Source organism: Jaculus jaculus, chromosome 5 (assembly GCF_020740685.1).
Source record: "Jaculus jaculus isolate mJacJac1 chromosome 5, mJacJac1.mat.Y.cur, whole genome shotgun sequence".
Taxonomy (NCBI): domain Eukaryota; kingdom Metazoa; phylum Chordata; class Mammalia; order Rodentia; family Dipodidae; genus Jaculus; species Jaculus jaculus.
In genome coordinates, this window is record NC_059106.1 from 120,886,560 (window position 1) to 120,901,091 (window position 14,532).

A 14,532-nucleotide genomic window follows, 5' to 3' on the forward strand; every position below is an offset into this window, starting at 1 on the left:
ATAAACATATAAGAACTCACCTGCTGGATCTAAAGAGTGAGAGGAGAAAACTTGTTTTTTAGCTATAGATTATCAATATAACCTAAGAGGATTTCTAAGCCAGCCTGGTCTACATAATGAGCCAATATGAAAAACACATTACCAATTAGCTGGAATCAAACAACCAGTTGTACCAAAAAATGACACTGGGGCTGGAGAGATGGCTTAGTGGTTAAGCACTTGCCTGTGAAGCCTAAGGACCCCGGTTCGAGGCTTGGTTCCCCAGGTCCCACGTTAGCCAGATGCACAAGGGGGGTGCATGCATCTGGAGTTCGTTTGCAGAGGCTGGAAGCCCTGGCGCGCCCATTCTCTCTCTCTCCCTCTATCTGTCTTTCTCCCTGTGTCTGACGCTCTCTAATAAATAAAAATTAAAAAAAAAAAGACACTGTTTTCATAATAGTCATTTAAATGATAGTGCCATAGGTAATAATAGAAAATGTCTATAATTCTTAAAAAATAGTCTATTAGTGATAGTAATTATATCATACCAAAGCCTAAATGAGATTATTTGTAATCATAGACTTTTTTTATTAGTTTTCTATTCAGCAATTATAGGCAGTTTGGTACCATTATTAGGCTCATCCATGACCTATCCATTCCCTATTGGCCCCTTCTTGTTGAGGTATATGGGTCGTGCATTGTGGAGTTAGCCCACAGTTATTGGTACGATAAATGTCTCTGCATATCATGGCCCAACATGTGGCTCTAACAGCCTTTCTGCCTGCTCTTTCTCAAAATTTCCCTGAGCCATGTTGGGTTCATTTTTGGTATGCTTCAGTGATGAGGTGTTGGGGGCCTCTGAGGCTCTGGCTTTCTGATTTGGTAGGAGTTGATTTTTCTCTGTGTTGGTCTCCTTCCCCCTTGTGCTGGTATGCGGTTCATCAGGAAAACAGCACCCTTGATTGTTTTGCCAATTTTCCTTAGTTTCAGCCAGGGCCCTTTTGAGGTATGACAGGGTGGCTCTCTCCTTAGGATCTTCATCTATCTGAAAAAGAGAAGCAGATTCTCCAATGGAGAGTAAGTTAGCACCAGGACAAATGAGATAACACGTACTTTTTTAATAGAGAGTTTAATAGGTGTATGCTCTCTTGTAGCCCATGATTGGTGGTAGCTTGATATTGGAGAATGGGCTTATGTTTGGATATGGTTCTGACTTGTTTCTCAGCTCCAGCTATGGGTCCTGTACCACTGAGGGGATAAGTTAGCCAAATCAAGAGCAGTTGGTTCCCCACCATGGCGGTGTGCCACTATTGCACTTGTGTGGGCATCACAACAGGTTATTTTCTGCAAAGTAGTTTGGACCATGAGTTGTTTGGACAGATATTGGTCATTTCCCCCAGTTTCCCATGTAGCACCTTCTGGCACTAGACACATTGACTGTCTGGGGACTGACTCTCTCTTGGTTTCCAACTATGCTGTTCCATTTTACATGTCAGCTGCATATGGTGTCTTTAGCAATAGGGTCTTACCACTAACCTTTGCAGGGTCATCAAGTACTCCTACAAAAATTTGTCATTCTTTTAGGAAATCTTGTAGGTTTCTCTGATCAAAATATCATTGTGTATGATAGCCCCATGCTGGTATTGGGGGGTTACAAGTCATTGCCCATTGCCATTGAGGAAAAAGATAACTAATATACAAGAGTTAGAGAGGAGAGAGAGAGAGGGACAGGGAGAGGGAAGGAGGGAAGATGTAGAAGATTTAGGTTAGACTTGGTCCTACCCTCTCCAGTGTCTTGTGGTTCAGGTGTTTCCTGTGAGGGCCTGGTGCAGGTTCAGCCATTTGGTCTGCCTTTTAGGAAGTAGAATTTTATGGTAACATTGCCATTTGGGTCTAGATTAGTGTTTCCCACCCCTTCGGTACCCTCCGCCCATCCCCATCCATCCTAGTGCCTAGTCCATGAGATGATTGCTAGGTATGTAAGGTATCTTGAGTAGATTCAGGTTAGGTGTTATAGATGGGTGAGACTATGTGGCCATTTTTTTTCTGTGATTAGGTAAGTAAACTGCCAATGAGCTGTTCCAGGTTCAAACATTTTTCCTCAAATTTCTTTGTGTCATTTTTTTACTGCTGTATAGAACTCCATTGTATAGATATACCACATCTTAGTTATCCATTCTTCTAGTGATGGACATCTGAATTGATTCCAGCTCTTAGCTATTATGAATTGAGCTGCTACAAACATGGTTGAGCAAATCTCTCTGGCCTTTGGTTTGAAGGTTTTAGGGTGCATACCCAGTAAGGGAATAACTGGGTCTGTTGTTATCTCTAAAGTCAGCTTTTTCAGGAGTCTCCATATTGCTTTCCAAAGTGGTTGTACCATCCCACACTCCCAATAGTGGATGAGTATTCCTACTTCTCCACATCCTCGCCAGCATTTATTTTCATTTGGTTTTTTGATGTTTGCTATCCTTATTGGGGTAAGGTGGAATCTCAGTTGTTTTAATTTGCATTTCTCTGATGATTAGGGATGATGAACATTTTCTTAATTTTGTGTTTGCCATTTGTATTTCTTCCTCTGTTAACTGCCTGTTCAGCTCTTTGTCCCATTTTGTGAGTGGGCTGTTTGACTTCTTACTGTTTAGATTTTTGAGTTCTTTGTAGATTCTAGAGATTAGGCCTTTATCAGTTGGATAACCCACAAATATTTTCTCCCATTCTGTGGGTAATCTATTGGCTTTGCTTATTGTATGCTTCTCTGTAAAGAAACGCTTCAGCTTCATGTGATCCCATTGGTTGAGTGACTATTTTTTGCATTTTCTACTACTTTTCTATGTATTGTTTCCATCCCTCTGTCAAGCTCCCTTTTCACATCATTTTCTGATTTTCTTGATGATTCTTGGATTTCATCCTTGCTTTTCTTTCTGTCTTTATTTAGCATGGCCAGCTGATTTTTAAGGTCCTCTTTTTGTCCACTCTGCCTCAAACCTCTTAAATCTCTTTGAACTCATTCCAGTGTCTTATCAAATTATTCTAACTTAGTGATGGTAGCATCCACACGATTATGGGTCCTTTGTTGCTTTCCTGCAAGTTCTACCAGTAGGTTGGTCAGGGTTTCATTGCTCATAGCTTCAATTTGATGTTCTGATCATAATGACTCTTCTATGTTTTGGTTAGATGTATTCATTGTAGGACTGGGTGATCCAACTGGGTTTTATTGCATTTGATTTTTCATGTTATTTCTTTGGCACTATGGTCTGCCCATGACAGTTTATGGACCCATAGGTGTTTGGATCAGCCTGGGCTCTAGCGCAATAGGAATCTGAGGCAGCCTGGGACAGTTGCCAAGCAGCCTGGGCTTTGGCTCCCACTTGCCAAAGCCACATATCTACTGCCTGACAGGGGTGCCAAAATTGCCTCAGTTCTCAAGAATTAATGTGCCAAAGCTGCCTGCATTTAAGCTTGGAGGGGGACTGAGGTACCAAGCCCTGAAGCAGCCCAAACTCTGGCTGGGAACACTGGGACCCAGAAACAGTCTGCCCTCCCCCGCCACTGGAGAATGGGGGATGGCCGGCATGGAAGACAGGTAGAAAAGGCACTTGAGCTGGCACAAGTGAGAGACACAGTCTGGACTTGTGTGGTAGTTGCTGAGGAGCTGGGCTCACTGAATATGCAGTGGCAGGAGCAGTAATGTGGGCAAGTGCGCAGAGCAGTTTAAACTTCCGCTGGAAGGGATTGAATGGCATGCAATTGGCATGTGACTGGTGTGTGATTGTTGCCAATCGGAGCACAGTGGCCACGGCGGTGGTGCCTGGCAGCTATTTGGAGGGAGGAGTTGTCTGCCTGCCTTCAAGGGGATCTGTGATTCCCTGTTTTCCCTACCTCTGTGCCCTCCCACTGACAAGAAGATCTAGAAAACCCTTAATGTCTTGCCTTTCTTTCCCCGGGATTTGCAGCACAGCTATGCAGTCACCATCTTGGCCAGAAGTCTCAATCATAGACTAGTTTTTGACATGTTCCAACTCCAGTTCTCCAATATCAAATGAACATTGGAGAATTTTTCTGAAGGACCTATGTATTTAACACTTCATCCAAAATAAAATAAAATGAAACAAAGAATAAAAATAGTGGTTATTTGTGTTTGATTCAGGCTGACGCAATGTTCTTTGCATTTTCCATCATATGCTATGAATATTGAACTTCACTATAATGCACAGGATGAAGGTCAAGGGTGTTGTAAATAAATGGGTGCAATCTCTCTCTCCAGTAAGTTAAATCCAAGCTCCCATCATCCCGACTTTTTTCAGCACACCACAAATTTTCTTTCATTTTTTTAAAGTTTTTTTGTTCATTATTTATTTATTTATTTGAGACTGACAGACAGTGCGAGAAAGGCAGAAAGAGAGTCAGAGAGAATGGGCATGCCAGGACCTCCAGCCGCTGCAAATGTCCTCCAGATGCATGTGCTCCCTTGCACATCTGGCTAACTTGGGTCCTGGGGAATCAAGCCTTGAACATGGGTCTTTAGGCTTCACAGGCAAGCGCTTAACTGCTAAGCCATCTCAGCAGCCCAGATTTTCTTTGTTGAGTTGTATATACTAGGGTTTTATGATTTCCCAATCACTTTGTCTAGTGACTTTGCACAAAGGACTTCAAACATAGTGTCCATGCTTCAGTAAAACACTTGTGTGTCCACACTTTTTGAGGTTTACATTTATATTTATTGAATGTTCTATATATTGTATGGTCTACAATTATTTTATGATAGGTATAACAGCATCACTATATTTCATCTCACTCGTCAGATATGACTCACTAATATGCTACATCTTTATCATTTTCTTTAGTATTATCCATATGATTTATGTATCACAAAAAACGCCAAGTTAGTTATTTTTGAGTAGCTTATTACGTATGGGTAGTCTGTGGTGTCATGCCTATGTAGAGGGTGTATATGTGTTTGTGTAGTTTGGCTGTATATATATTGGTTTGGTGGGTAATATGAGGAGATAAATGAGTTAAATATTTTCAATCTTGGCTCTCTACCTGCTACCACCTCTTTTCTCTCAATCATGAAAACAAGTCAGTAAATCAATGAAGTAGAAGTGGCAGTAACCAGTGAGTGAAGGAGACATAACCTACTGTTTCAGTTATATAATATTTAACTTCTGTGACCTGCCTGGCAGGTGAAATTCAAAATACACACGACATTGAAACTCCAGATTATGCTTACCATGAATCATTGTGAAAGAAATTTAAAGCTTCTGTAAATTTTATAATTGGCTGCTACAACATTTTTAGTGAACCAATAATTTAGCAATTGGTTACTTGGAAAATTGTTGAGCTAATGATTAGTGATGAATTAGTGGACTGTGATTTTAACCAAAGTTGTCTATAGTAGTGTTACAGTGATCTTTCCAGTAACTATGCAGTTGTGGATTTACTGGGAATTTATACCCAATTTGTAGACGATGACTACTTGAAGACACTTGATGATACATGGTTTGGAATTCTATAAATGTCTTTTTATGTGTAAGAAGAATAATCATGAAACAAAAAGTTATCTAAATTAGGTGACAAGGAGAGCACTAAATTATGAAAACAAAGCCTTTCCAAAAATTTTCAGCAGACTTTTGCTTACCTCTCATTGGCCAGAATTATATCACATGATCAACCTTAGTTAAAAGCATTTTGCAGGAAATATAGTTCTTTAGGCCCAACCCTGGGTCTTTCAAATATAAATATAACTTGAGTTATGAGCCAAAGGAAGAGAAATTGTACACTGGAAAACCAAAAAGCAGTTTCTCTGAAAGAGCTGAGAGAGAATAGTCATTTCAGGGTTACCTGCCACTCCAAATGAACTCCAGAAGCATGTGCCACTTTGTGTGTCTGGCATTATATGGGTACTGGGGAATTGAATTTAAGCTGTCAGGTTTTGCATTAACCACTAATGAATTCATAATTTGCAGGCTTTAATTAAGTTGCTGTTTCCCCCAATGAAATTCCATTTTACTTGTAACCACTGAAGTTTTGAGTAGTCAAATTAGAGTAGATCATTCTATTTCTGCATTTTACTGGTGAGAAAACAGAGACCTGAAGAGTAGCTTCTTGCCCATGCCCACAGAATGAGCTATAGATTCAAGTGGTACAATTGCAGCTCAGTGTTCTGTCCTGTATTACTTCCAAGCAAGAAGAAAAATAATTAAATGGGAATATTATTCAGTTTTCCTAAATGAAAACTCTAGTTTCCAACTGCTTCAAGTTCCAATTTATTTGCACTTATGCAAATAAATATGCATTGGAGAGCTCAATTTCTAGCCAGATGAGTATTATTTTTCTTATGAAATTCCCTTCACATTTTGTTATAGGATCACCAAACTACCTGAAAGGAAAGGGAATTCATAAGATTTTCTTTTCATTCCTTATTCATGCAGATTAAACAAATAAGTATGGATAATCTTCCAGGTGCCATCAAAAGCTATTGATAGAAAAATTCACATGATAATATTTTCAGCTTCCTGGTATTTTCTAAGGAGCTTAGTAAGATGGATGCACCACTGCCTGTGTGACATGGGCACAGAGTGGGGCAGCTCTGAGTAAGGATGAAGGGTGGTGGGCATGGTCCTCTTTCTGGTCCTTTTAGTCTCTTCAATGCAATGAGTGATCCTAAATGTCACTTTCTTCCTCTGGCTGTCATTCTTTTTCACTGAAGGGTTGAATTGGAACTAAAATCTCAGCTTTGTTTGCCAACTAAAATTACTGAAGAGTGTTTAGAATGATCAGTGATGTGTTACTCCAAGTAGTTTTCTCTCATTGGCTTTCTGCATTGGATACAGGCATGAGTAGGTCTTCTGGTGATGCCAGTAAGTCTTCAGGGTTAATTCTGCTAGGCTAGCATGTACACTAACATTGCTACTAAGAATAGCATGAAATATCATATATTATGAGGTACTTTCTATAATATGGCATCAGGTACCATCTGAGCCTCAAGCATCAGATTCCTCAGGCAGTTCAGAAAATCGGGACATTTGAGAGGCACTTCTGCGATTCTTTTCAGCTCTAACATCATGATTCTGTAATCTCAGGTTGCTTCTTGGCTGAAAACTGTTCAGTAACTCACCATGCAATCAAAACTCTCCCAGTTTTTCTCCCCTACATACTTAGTCTTTAAGTTCCTGTAAGACAAAGACATCATATTTATTCTTGGATCTTTGGTGTACATTAAAAAATATGGCAGGCATCCATCATCCAGATTTATTGAAGTGAATTTTCAGTGACTTGGGGTCATGAGTAACCTCAATGGTGGGTCCTTCTCTTTGCCTTAGTTTCCTCAAAAGGAAGAGATTTCAAGTGCTTTTCAGCTCTGATAGTCTGAATCTGGGGCATTTCTTGGTAGGATTCATTTTTATCCAACCGTGGTCACTGAATAGTGAGTCCTTGGTTTTTATGAATTTTATCAGCAATGGATGACACATACAGGGAATTCTAAATTTATCCTATTTAGTTAATTCACATTTTCAGTTTTTCATATAGACTAAGAACATTGTATTAGTTTGTGTTAGAATATAAGCACTGCTCTGTAGTTCTGAAGGTAGAAGAACTAGATTATTTTTGGAAGACTTGGATCACCAGAGAGGATACACAGTAGCTGAGTAACCTGAGACTTTAGATGGAGTCTTGCTTGTTTCCTCCGTTTGATGTTGTTTATCTCCTTGTGGGGCCTCATTTGCCTAGATAGTAGGAGTTCATTAAAGCACATATAAACTCCTTGAGTTCTTTTAAGAATAAAGGAAGCTCAAAGAGAGACATGTAGTTCCTGATTTTCTGTGTGATACACTGTCACTATCATAGGAAATACCTGGCTACACAGAGCCTATGGTGATAGCTTGCAGCTCCTGAGAAAGGATGAGGGAGTCTATTCGAAATAGTACTGCCAAGGCTGGAGAGATGGCTTAGCAGTTAAGGCGTTTGCCTGCAAAGCCAAAGGATCCCAGTTTGATTCTCCAAGAACCACTAAGCCAGATGCACAAGGGAGAACATGTGTCTGGAGTTCGTTTGCAGTAGCTGGAGGCCCAGCACCTGTTCTCTCTCATTCTCTGCCTTTCTCTCTCTCCCACTATTTCTCTCTCTCAAATAAATATTAAAAAAAAATAGTACTGCCCATGTATAACAGTAGATAGGTAGAAATAACAAAACCCTTATATCTGAGGTTCTTTTTCCATTCGTGTGACACACTCACATTTTTTTTTTATCTCATTAATCCTCACAGAAAGCCTAAGTAATAAATGTCATCACCCACATGTTACACACAAAGAGATCGATGACAGCAAAGATAAGTGCTCTACCCACCATGCTGAATGAATCAGAAAATACCTAAGTCGCTGCTCCAATGTGATTTTACCCCTGATGCTCCTTCTACTGATCCCATTGGGCCTTGATGAGCTGGTGATTTGCCCTCAGCCTCAGATAGCAGGAATGAGATGGCCAGGATTCAAACTTGTTCCTTTTCAACTTTTAGGACATAATGGTCTTTTTGTTTTGTTTTGTTTTGTTGTGAGGCAAGCCAAACAGAAAGACCTTTTTTTTTTTTTTTTTTTTTTTTTTTTTTTTTTTTTGCGGGGTGGGGGACATGAGGGAGAAAGAATCTAGCAACCAAACTACAGATGTGTGTGCCTTCTTGTGCACTACTTTTTTTACCAAGCCATTGAAGGACCGTGTCCTGTAGTTTGAAAGAACCCCAATACCATGCACAGGCACTTGCTTTTAGTATTTAAATCTTTTCTACATGGTCAAAACTACAAATAGATGGGAACAAAGTGTCTGTTGGAAGCCTTAGGCCTGATGGTCTTGGATAGCACATCCTGGTGTGGTCCTGAGGCCAGGCCATAGGCTCCTGGCCAGCTTGCAGGCTGCAAAGTCAGGCTCTCTGGGCTGCTGGTGATGCCAGTCACACAGGGGCTCCTGTATAATGAGCCCATTCTTCACAGCTACCCTTCCCTTACGACTGTGAACAGTAATAAAAATGTGAGCAAACAGGGAGAATTTAGTGTGTTTATTGCTGCTATTGAGAAAATAATGTGATAATAAACAGGGCCTGTAATGGAAATTGCTTCTAAGAATAAAATTATGTTATTATGAGTTACATGCAGCCATCAGAAAGCATTTCGTCTCTCCAAGTGAGAACTGCCTGGCTGGCTGGAGCTGCTATTCAGGGTCCTCACTCCTGGGGGCCCCGAGCTTTGCTCCACTTGCCAATCTGAACTTTTAGCCTCATTGGCTTCTTGGCACTGCTGATCTTTGGAAACTGGGCAGCTTGGGCCACATCACATTTTAATTAGTGCATTTAATCCTCTGGACTGTGTGAGAAAGCCCAGTACCTTTCTTCATAGAGTCTCATTAGGTCTGAATAAAGAAGTTCTCCTTTAGTCTATGATGAAGGAATTAACCCTGAGCACAGCGTAAATGGCCTATGTGGAAGAAAATCACCTCTTATATCAGCTAATCACCACTTTTGTCATTAGCACAGGCATAGGAATAAAATTAAGGTTTGAGAGCTTAGCTCCTCTACTAATTAGAGAGAAAATGACAGTAAAGTCAGGCTTTATAAGCTGTGTGTACTTAGATCATTTCTAGACATTCACAGGCTAAGATCAAAATGCCCTTTAAATCTTTTATTTCTTACTTGATGCATTATTTTCCCCTTAAACCTACTCTTATGTCACTTTTTTGCTTATATTCTTCTTTCTTCTGGGAGGAAATCTTTCAGTCAGCATCCCTCACATTGTGATGTCCTGTCGGAAGCCACATGAAACTTTCTTCAGTCTTTCTTATTCATGTCAACCCCATGGGCCACTTGTACCTCTGTTAGAGAATTTGCCATGGTGTCCTGAGTATTAAGCAAATATTCCTTATGATACTATAACCTTTTCAGTTAAGTTTCTGGCCTTTATTTATCTCAATGTTTTTGCAAAGGGTGGTCCAGGCCCCACCAGAAGCCCATTGGATGCAATTGATCTAGATCCAGTGATAGTAACTTTAAGATCTCCATGCTATGTGAGGGAGTAAGGGCTAAAATGCAGCAAAGCCATGTATTATGAAAACTCCAAGTCAGGCTTTGAAGTACTTTAGCCACTTTTTGTTCACTTGAGAGATTGTTACACAATCTTGGAGATATGTGTATGTGTGTGTGTGTACAAATCAAATATTTACTGATTGCCGGGCTCACCGGCAGGTAGGGCTGTAGGAGAGCCGTCCCACTGGTCTCAGCCTGGGGCTGAGCTGGATGGTGAATGTCGATGATCCAGTCCCTCTCCTAGGCATTGGAGAAAAACCACACTGAGTTGGGAGACTTGTCGAAGCAAGAACTCACTTTATTGTAACAGGCAGGTGTTTATATAGCATTGAGAACAAAGGCAGGGATCTCAGGAAAGGATGAGGTATAAGGGCCAATAGCATATCGCGACTTTTGACATGATTGGTTTTACGCACGCACGGGAACTCTAATTTTTTTGCAGAAGTAGCAGGCCAGAGGCAATTTGGCACCCTGGTGAGTCATAGCTGGCCAGAGACAGGTTGCCAAACTTTAGCTTGGCTCAGGAAGTTCTACTAGGCCTCACATCCAGGCCTCTCAAGGCCCAACATCTCCCCCTTTTGTTTTTGTAAGAGCATTAGTCACCATGGTCCCTGTCTTAGGTTGTCCTCCTCTGGGGATCTTACCTGTCACTGGGTACCATGTGTTTAGCTCACAGAGAACACACTCCATGGCCTGTCTCAGTCAGTTTGAGATCTTACCCGTCATTGGTCACATGGAGGACAGAGGAGCTGGTAGTGGGTCATATGAGGAACTTAATTCCTGAGTTGCAAGCCTATGGTAATATATCTCAACCTGATGGAGTTTTATTGCCTTTAGCCATTGGTGAATGAATTGTGCACTTTTGTTAATTACACAAGGCCCAACAGTGAGGATAAGGTGAAGGAGAAGGAGGGGCCCAAGTAGAGGGAGGAAGTTAGGTAAGAAGCCACGTAAGCCTGTCCACAGTGGGTTGTCCTGAAGGTTCCACCATTTCTTCTCCAGGTCCTCTTGAAGCCTTTTGATCTTGTCCTGAATGATTCCCAATCTATTGACATAGAAATAGCATTTTTCCTGTAAAAACAAGCATATGCCTCCCTTTTCAGCTGTTAATAGGTCTAGTCCCCTCCTGTTTTGTAGGACTACCTCAGCCAGAGAGTCTAGCTGTTGTTGGAGATCAAGGATAGTGTTGGACCTGGCTTTTATGTCCCTGATCAACTAGAGAGAGAGCTTTCTGTGGAGATGGACTGCCATACTCATCTTGGATGTCCCGGTGGCCATGCCTGCAGTTATTCCCAACCCAACAAGTAAAGGCATCATTTGTACAGCTCTCTTAGGTCTCCCTCCAATATAATCAAAAGAGGGTGTAAGAGGGATTCATCTCCAGGAATGATATCCACATCTGGAATCAAGGTGGCTAGGGCACAAAGGTCTGTCTAATTGGTGGGCAGAAAGTTATAGGCCATCCTGCCTCCACAAACATAAACCATTCCTGAAGGTGGGCAGCATTGAGCACTGGGCTCAGTTGTGTTGAAAGTACCGAAGGAAGGATGAATATATTCCACATCTGTATTGGAGCTATTAGGGGAAGGCAGGGCCCAAATGCAAGACATTGGGAAAATCTGGATGGGGATGGGAAAGGTGGCTGAGCAATTTTTTAGGGTCATATGGGTAGCTGTAGTTGTATCATTGGTGATTACTGCAAGCAGCCAGGGAGGCCCAGATCAGAGGCAAAGTCAGCAATCCTCCACAAGAGAGGAAGTTGTTTGGTTTAGCAGGGTGAAGACCATTTTAGGAACAGCCCTCAGGGGTGGGACACACCCTGGAAAAGTGATTGTCAGTGTCCCCTTGTTGGGACAAATATTTTAGGTCTCTCGCTGATACCCAAATGGGTCTTTTTTCATCTTGAGGGAAGACACATCCAAACCCTCTCCCTGCTGTAAGGAGCAGGTCTGGTCCTCGACAGGCCCCATTCAATGGGTCCCTCCATCTTACCCAAATAGAACTGTAGGTAATGGATGAGGGTCAATGTTTTTAAAAAAGGGATAATTGTTTTTCTTCTTTAGAAAAATTTAAAATATTTATGGTAAATAATACCTTTTTAAGTTGGTCATGTGGGGGTAAGGATTTCCCCTTTTGTTTTTGTAATTGAGACTTGAGAGTCTGATTATATCTTTCAATGATAGCCTGGCTCTGGGGGCTGTATGGGAATGTGAGATTTTCCAGGTCTGGAGAAAATCTACAAAGGCCTTGCTTATGAAGCAGGGGTCGTTATCTGTTTTAATTTCATCAGGTAGTCCAAGGGTGACAAAGCATTGAAGCATAGGGCTAATAGCATGTTTAGATTTTTCCCCGGCATGTGCAGATGCCCAGCATGCGCGGGAAAAGGTATCAACTGAAAGAAAAATATATTTAAGCTTTCCAAATGGAGAATAGTGTGTAACATCAATTTGCCAAAGATGATTAGGGCGGAGCCCTCAAGGATTGCTTCCTGTAGTTTGTGGGGGGGGGGTACTTGGAGGTAAGCCTGACAGGACTTACAAGTCCAGACAATTTTTTTAAGGTCCTTGAATGGTACCTGTGGAAACCTGTGCTTGAGACCTCTCCAGTTGACATGGGACAATAAGTGAAAGCGTGTAGCTTCTGTAATAGTATTACACTGAGGCATAGAAGCCATTTTATCAGCCAAATTGTTTCCTCGAGAAAGAAATCCCAGTATGTTTTGATGACCCCTGAGATGTTGAAGAAAAATGGGGTTAATTCTTTGTTTGAGTAGGGAAAGAGCTTGAATCATCAGAGGAGATATAGGATTGGAGTCCAGTCTTATATGGGCCTCAACCAGTTTGGGTAAAAAATTAATAATATAAAGACTGTCAGTAAACAATTAAAAGGTTCTTGAATACTGCCCAAAGCTAGAATGAAAACAACTAGTTCTTTGAATTGTGGTGACCCCTCAACCTCATGGGAGACTGCCTTTATGGGCATAGGCTCTTTTTCCTGTTTTAAGGGAGGGTAAACGACTAGGGAAGCTCCCAGGTGCCCTCCATTGGTAAACATGGTAAGAAAGTCAGGGTTAGCTTGAGATAGGAAAAGCCTGAGGAGTTTCAATTCTAACCTGGAGAAAGAGCTCATCCATTTGTGGGGGCCATAATGGCAATAAATTTTACCTAGACACCCCTCAAGAGCTGTAGCAACTCTGTTATTATTTCTCTAAAGCCAGGTGAACTCTGTTATCTTAAAGGGAGTGACAATAAGATGAGGTTCTGTGCCAAATAACTAGACAGATGTGTCTCTGCCCTTGATAATGCAATCAGCAACCTGGTTGGTTATAGAATAAACTCTGGGGACCCCCACTGATTGAGAGGTGAACCCATTGGATGGGCTCACCTTCCTGGGCCAACAGTGTGGTGCATAATGTTTCCACAGAGAAAATGTAGAGAAAGATGGGTAAATCAAGAATGAACCTCTTTAGGACCGCAGCATCTATAGCCTATTGGACCTTATGAAAAATTTGTTGATGACAAGGGGACAAAATTACCTGAAAGGAGAAGTTGAGATCCTTTAGGACATCAAACAAAGGGGACAGGTCTTCATTAGTTATGGGTATACAAGACCTCATACAATTAATTTCTCCCAATAACTTTTGGAGCTGGGGCAGAGTATAATAATCCTGAATATGAAGGTGGGGTTTGACAGGAGAAACAGTATCAAGGGATAGTACAAAGCCCAAAATCTTAAAGAGAGGGACAGTCTGAATCTTTTCAGGGGCTACCTTAAAGTCATTGGCCTGTAAAATGGCAAGGCATTTGGCAGTAAGGTCTTGGAGATCAGATGGGTTGGAACAACCTAAGATTATATCATCCATATAAATATAGAATAGAAGATCAGAATGGCCAATCAAAGAAGAAAAGATATATAACATATAGTACTGACAAATAGGGGGGCTATTGGCCATGCCTTGGGGTAGGATGGTCCATTCAGGCTTCAAGTCTGGCCCACAAAAATTAGTTGAGAGTATAGAAAATGCAAATTTTTCAACATCATCTGGATGTAATGGGATAGAAAAGAAACAATCTTTAATATCAATAATAGTTAGATAATAAATGTTGGGGATGGCCAGAATCCAAGGGAGTCTTCTCTGGGAGGTCCCAAAAGGTATCATCCTCTCATTCATTTTTCTTAAATCATGTAAAAGTCTGCAAGAGCCATTAGGCTTTATTTTTTTAATAACAAAAACAGGGGAATTCCAAGGACTTATTGAAGGCCATCTATGTCCCAAAGTTAGCTGTTGTTTAACTAACATATGAAGACGTTGGAGTTTAGGGGTAGGTATAGGCCACTGCTCAAAAAACAAAGGGCCCCCAGGTACCCATCGAATTTTTGGCACTGGGGGTGAGCAGTGGCCCTTAGAATTGGGGTTGGACCCGAGAGTGTTTTTGTCTAATCTTTTCAAAATGAGGGTCATTTCTGTGGTTCGGGAAGCT

At 41.2% G+C, this 14,532-nt stretch overlaps 1 pseudogene; it reads right to left on the bottom strand.

The window, feature by feature from the left end:
- LOC101601351 overlaps positions 1-14,210 on the bottom strand; it is a 98,175-nt pseudogene extending 83,965 nt beyond the window's left edge.
- Between the last annotated feature and the right edge of the window lie 322 nt (positions 14,211-14,532).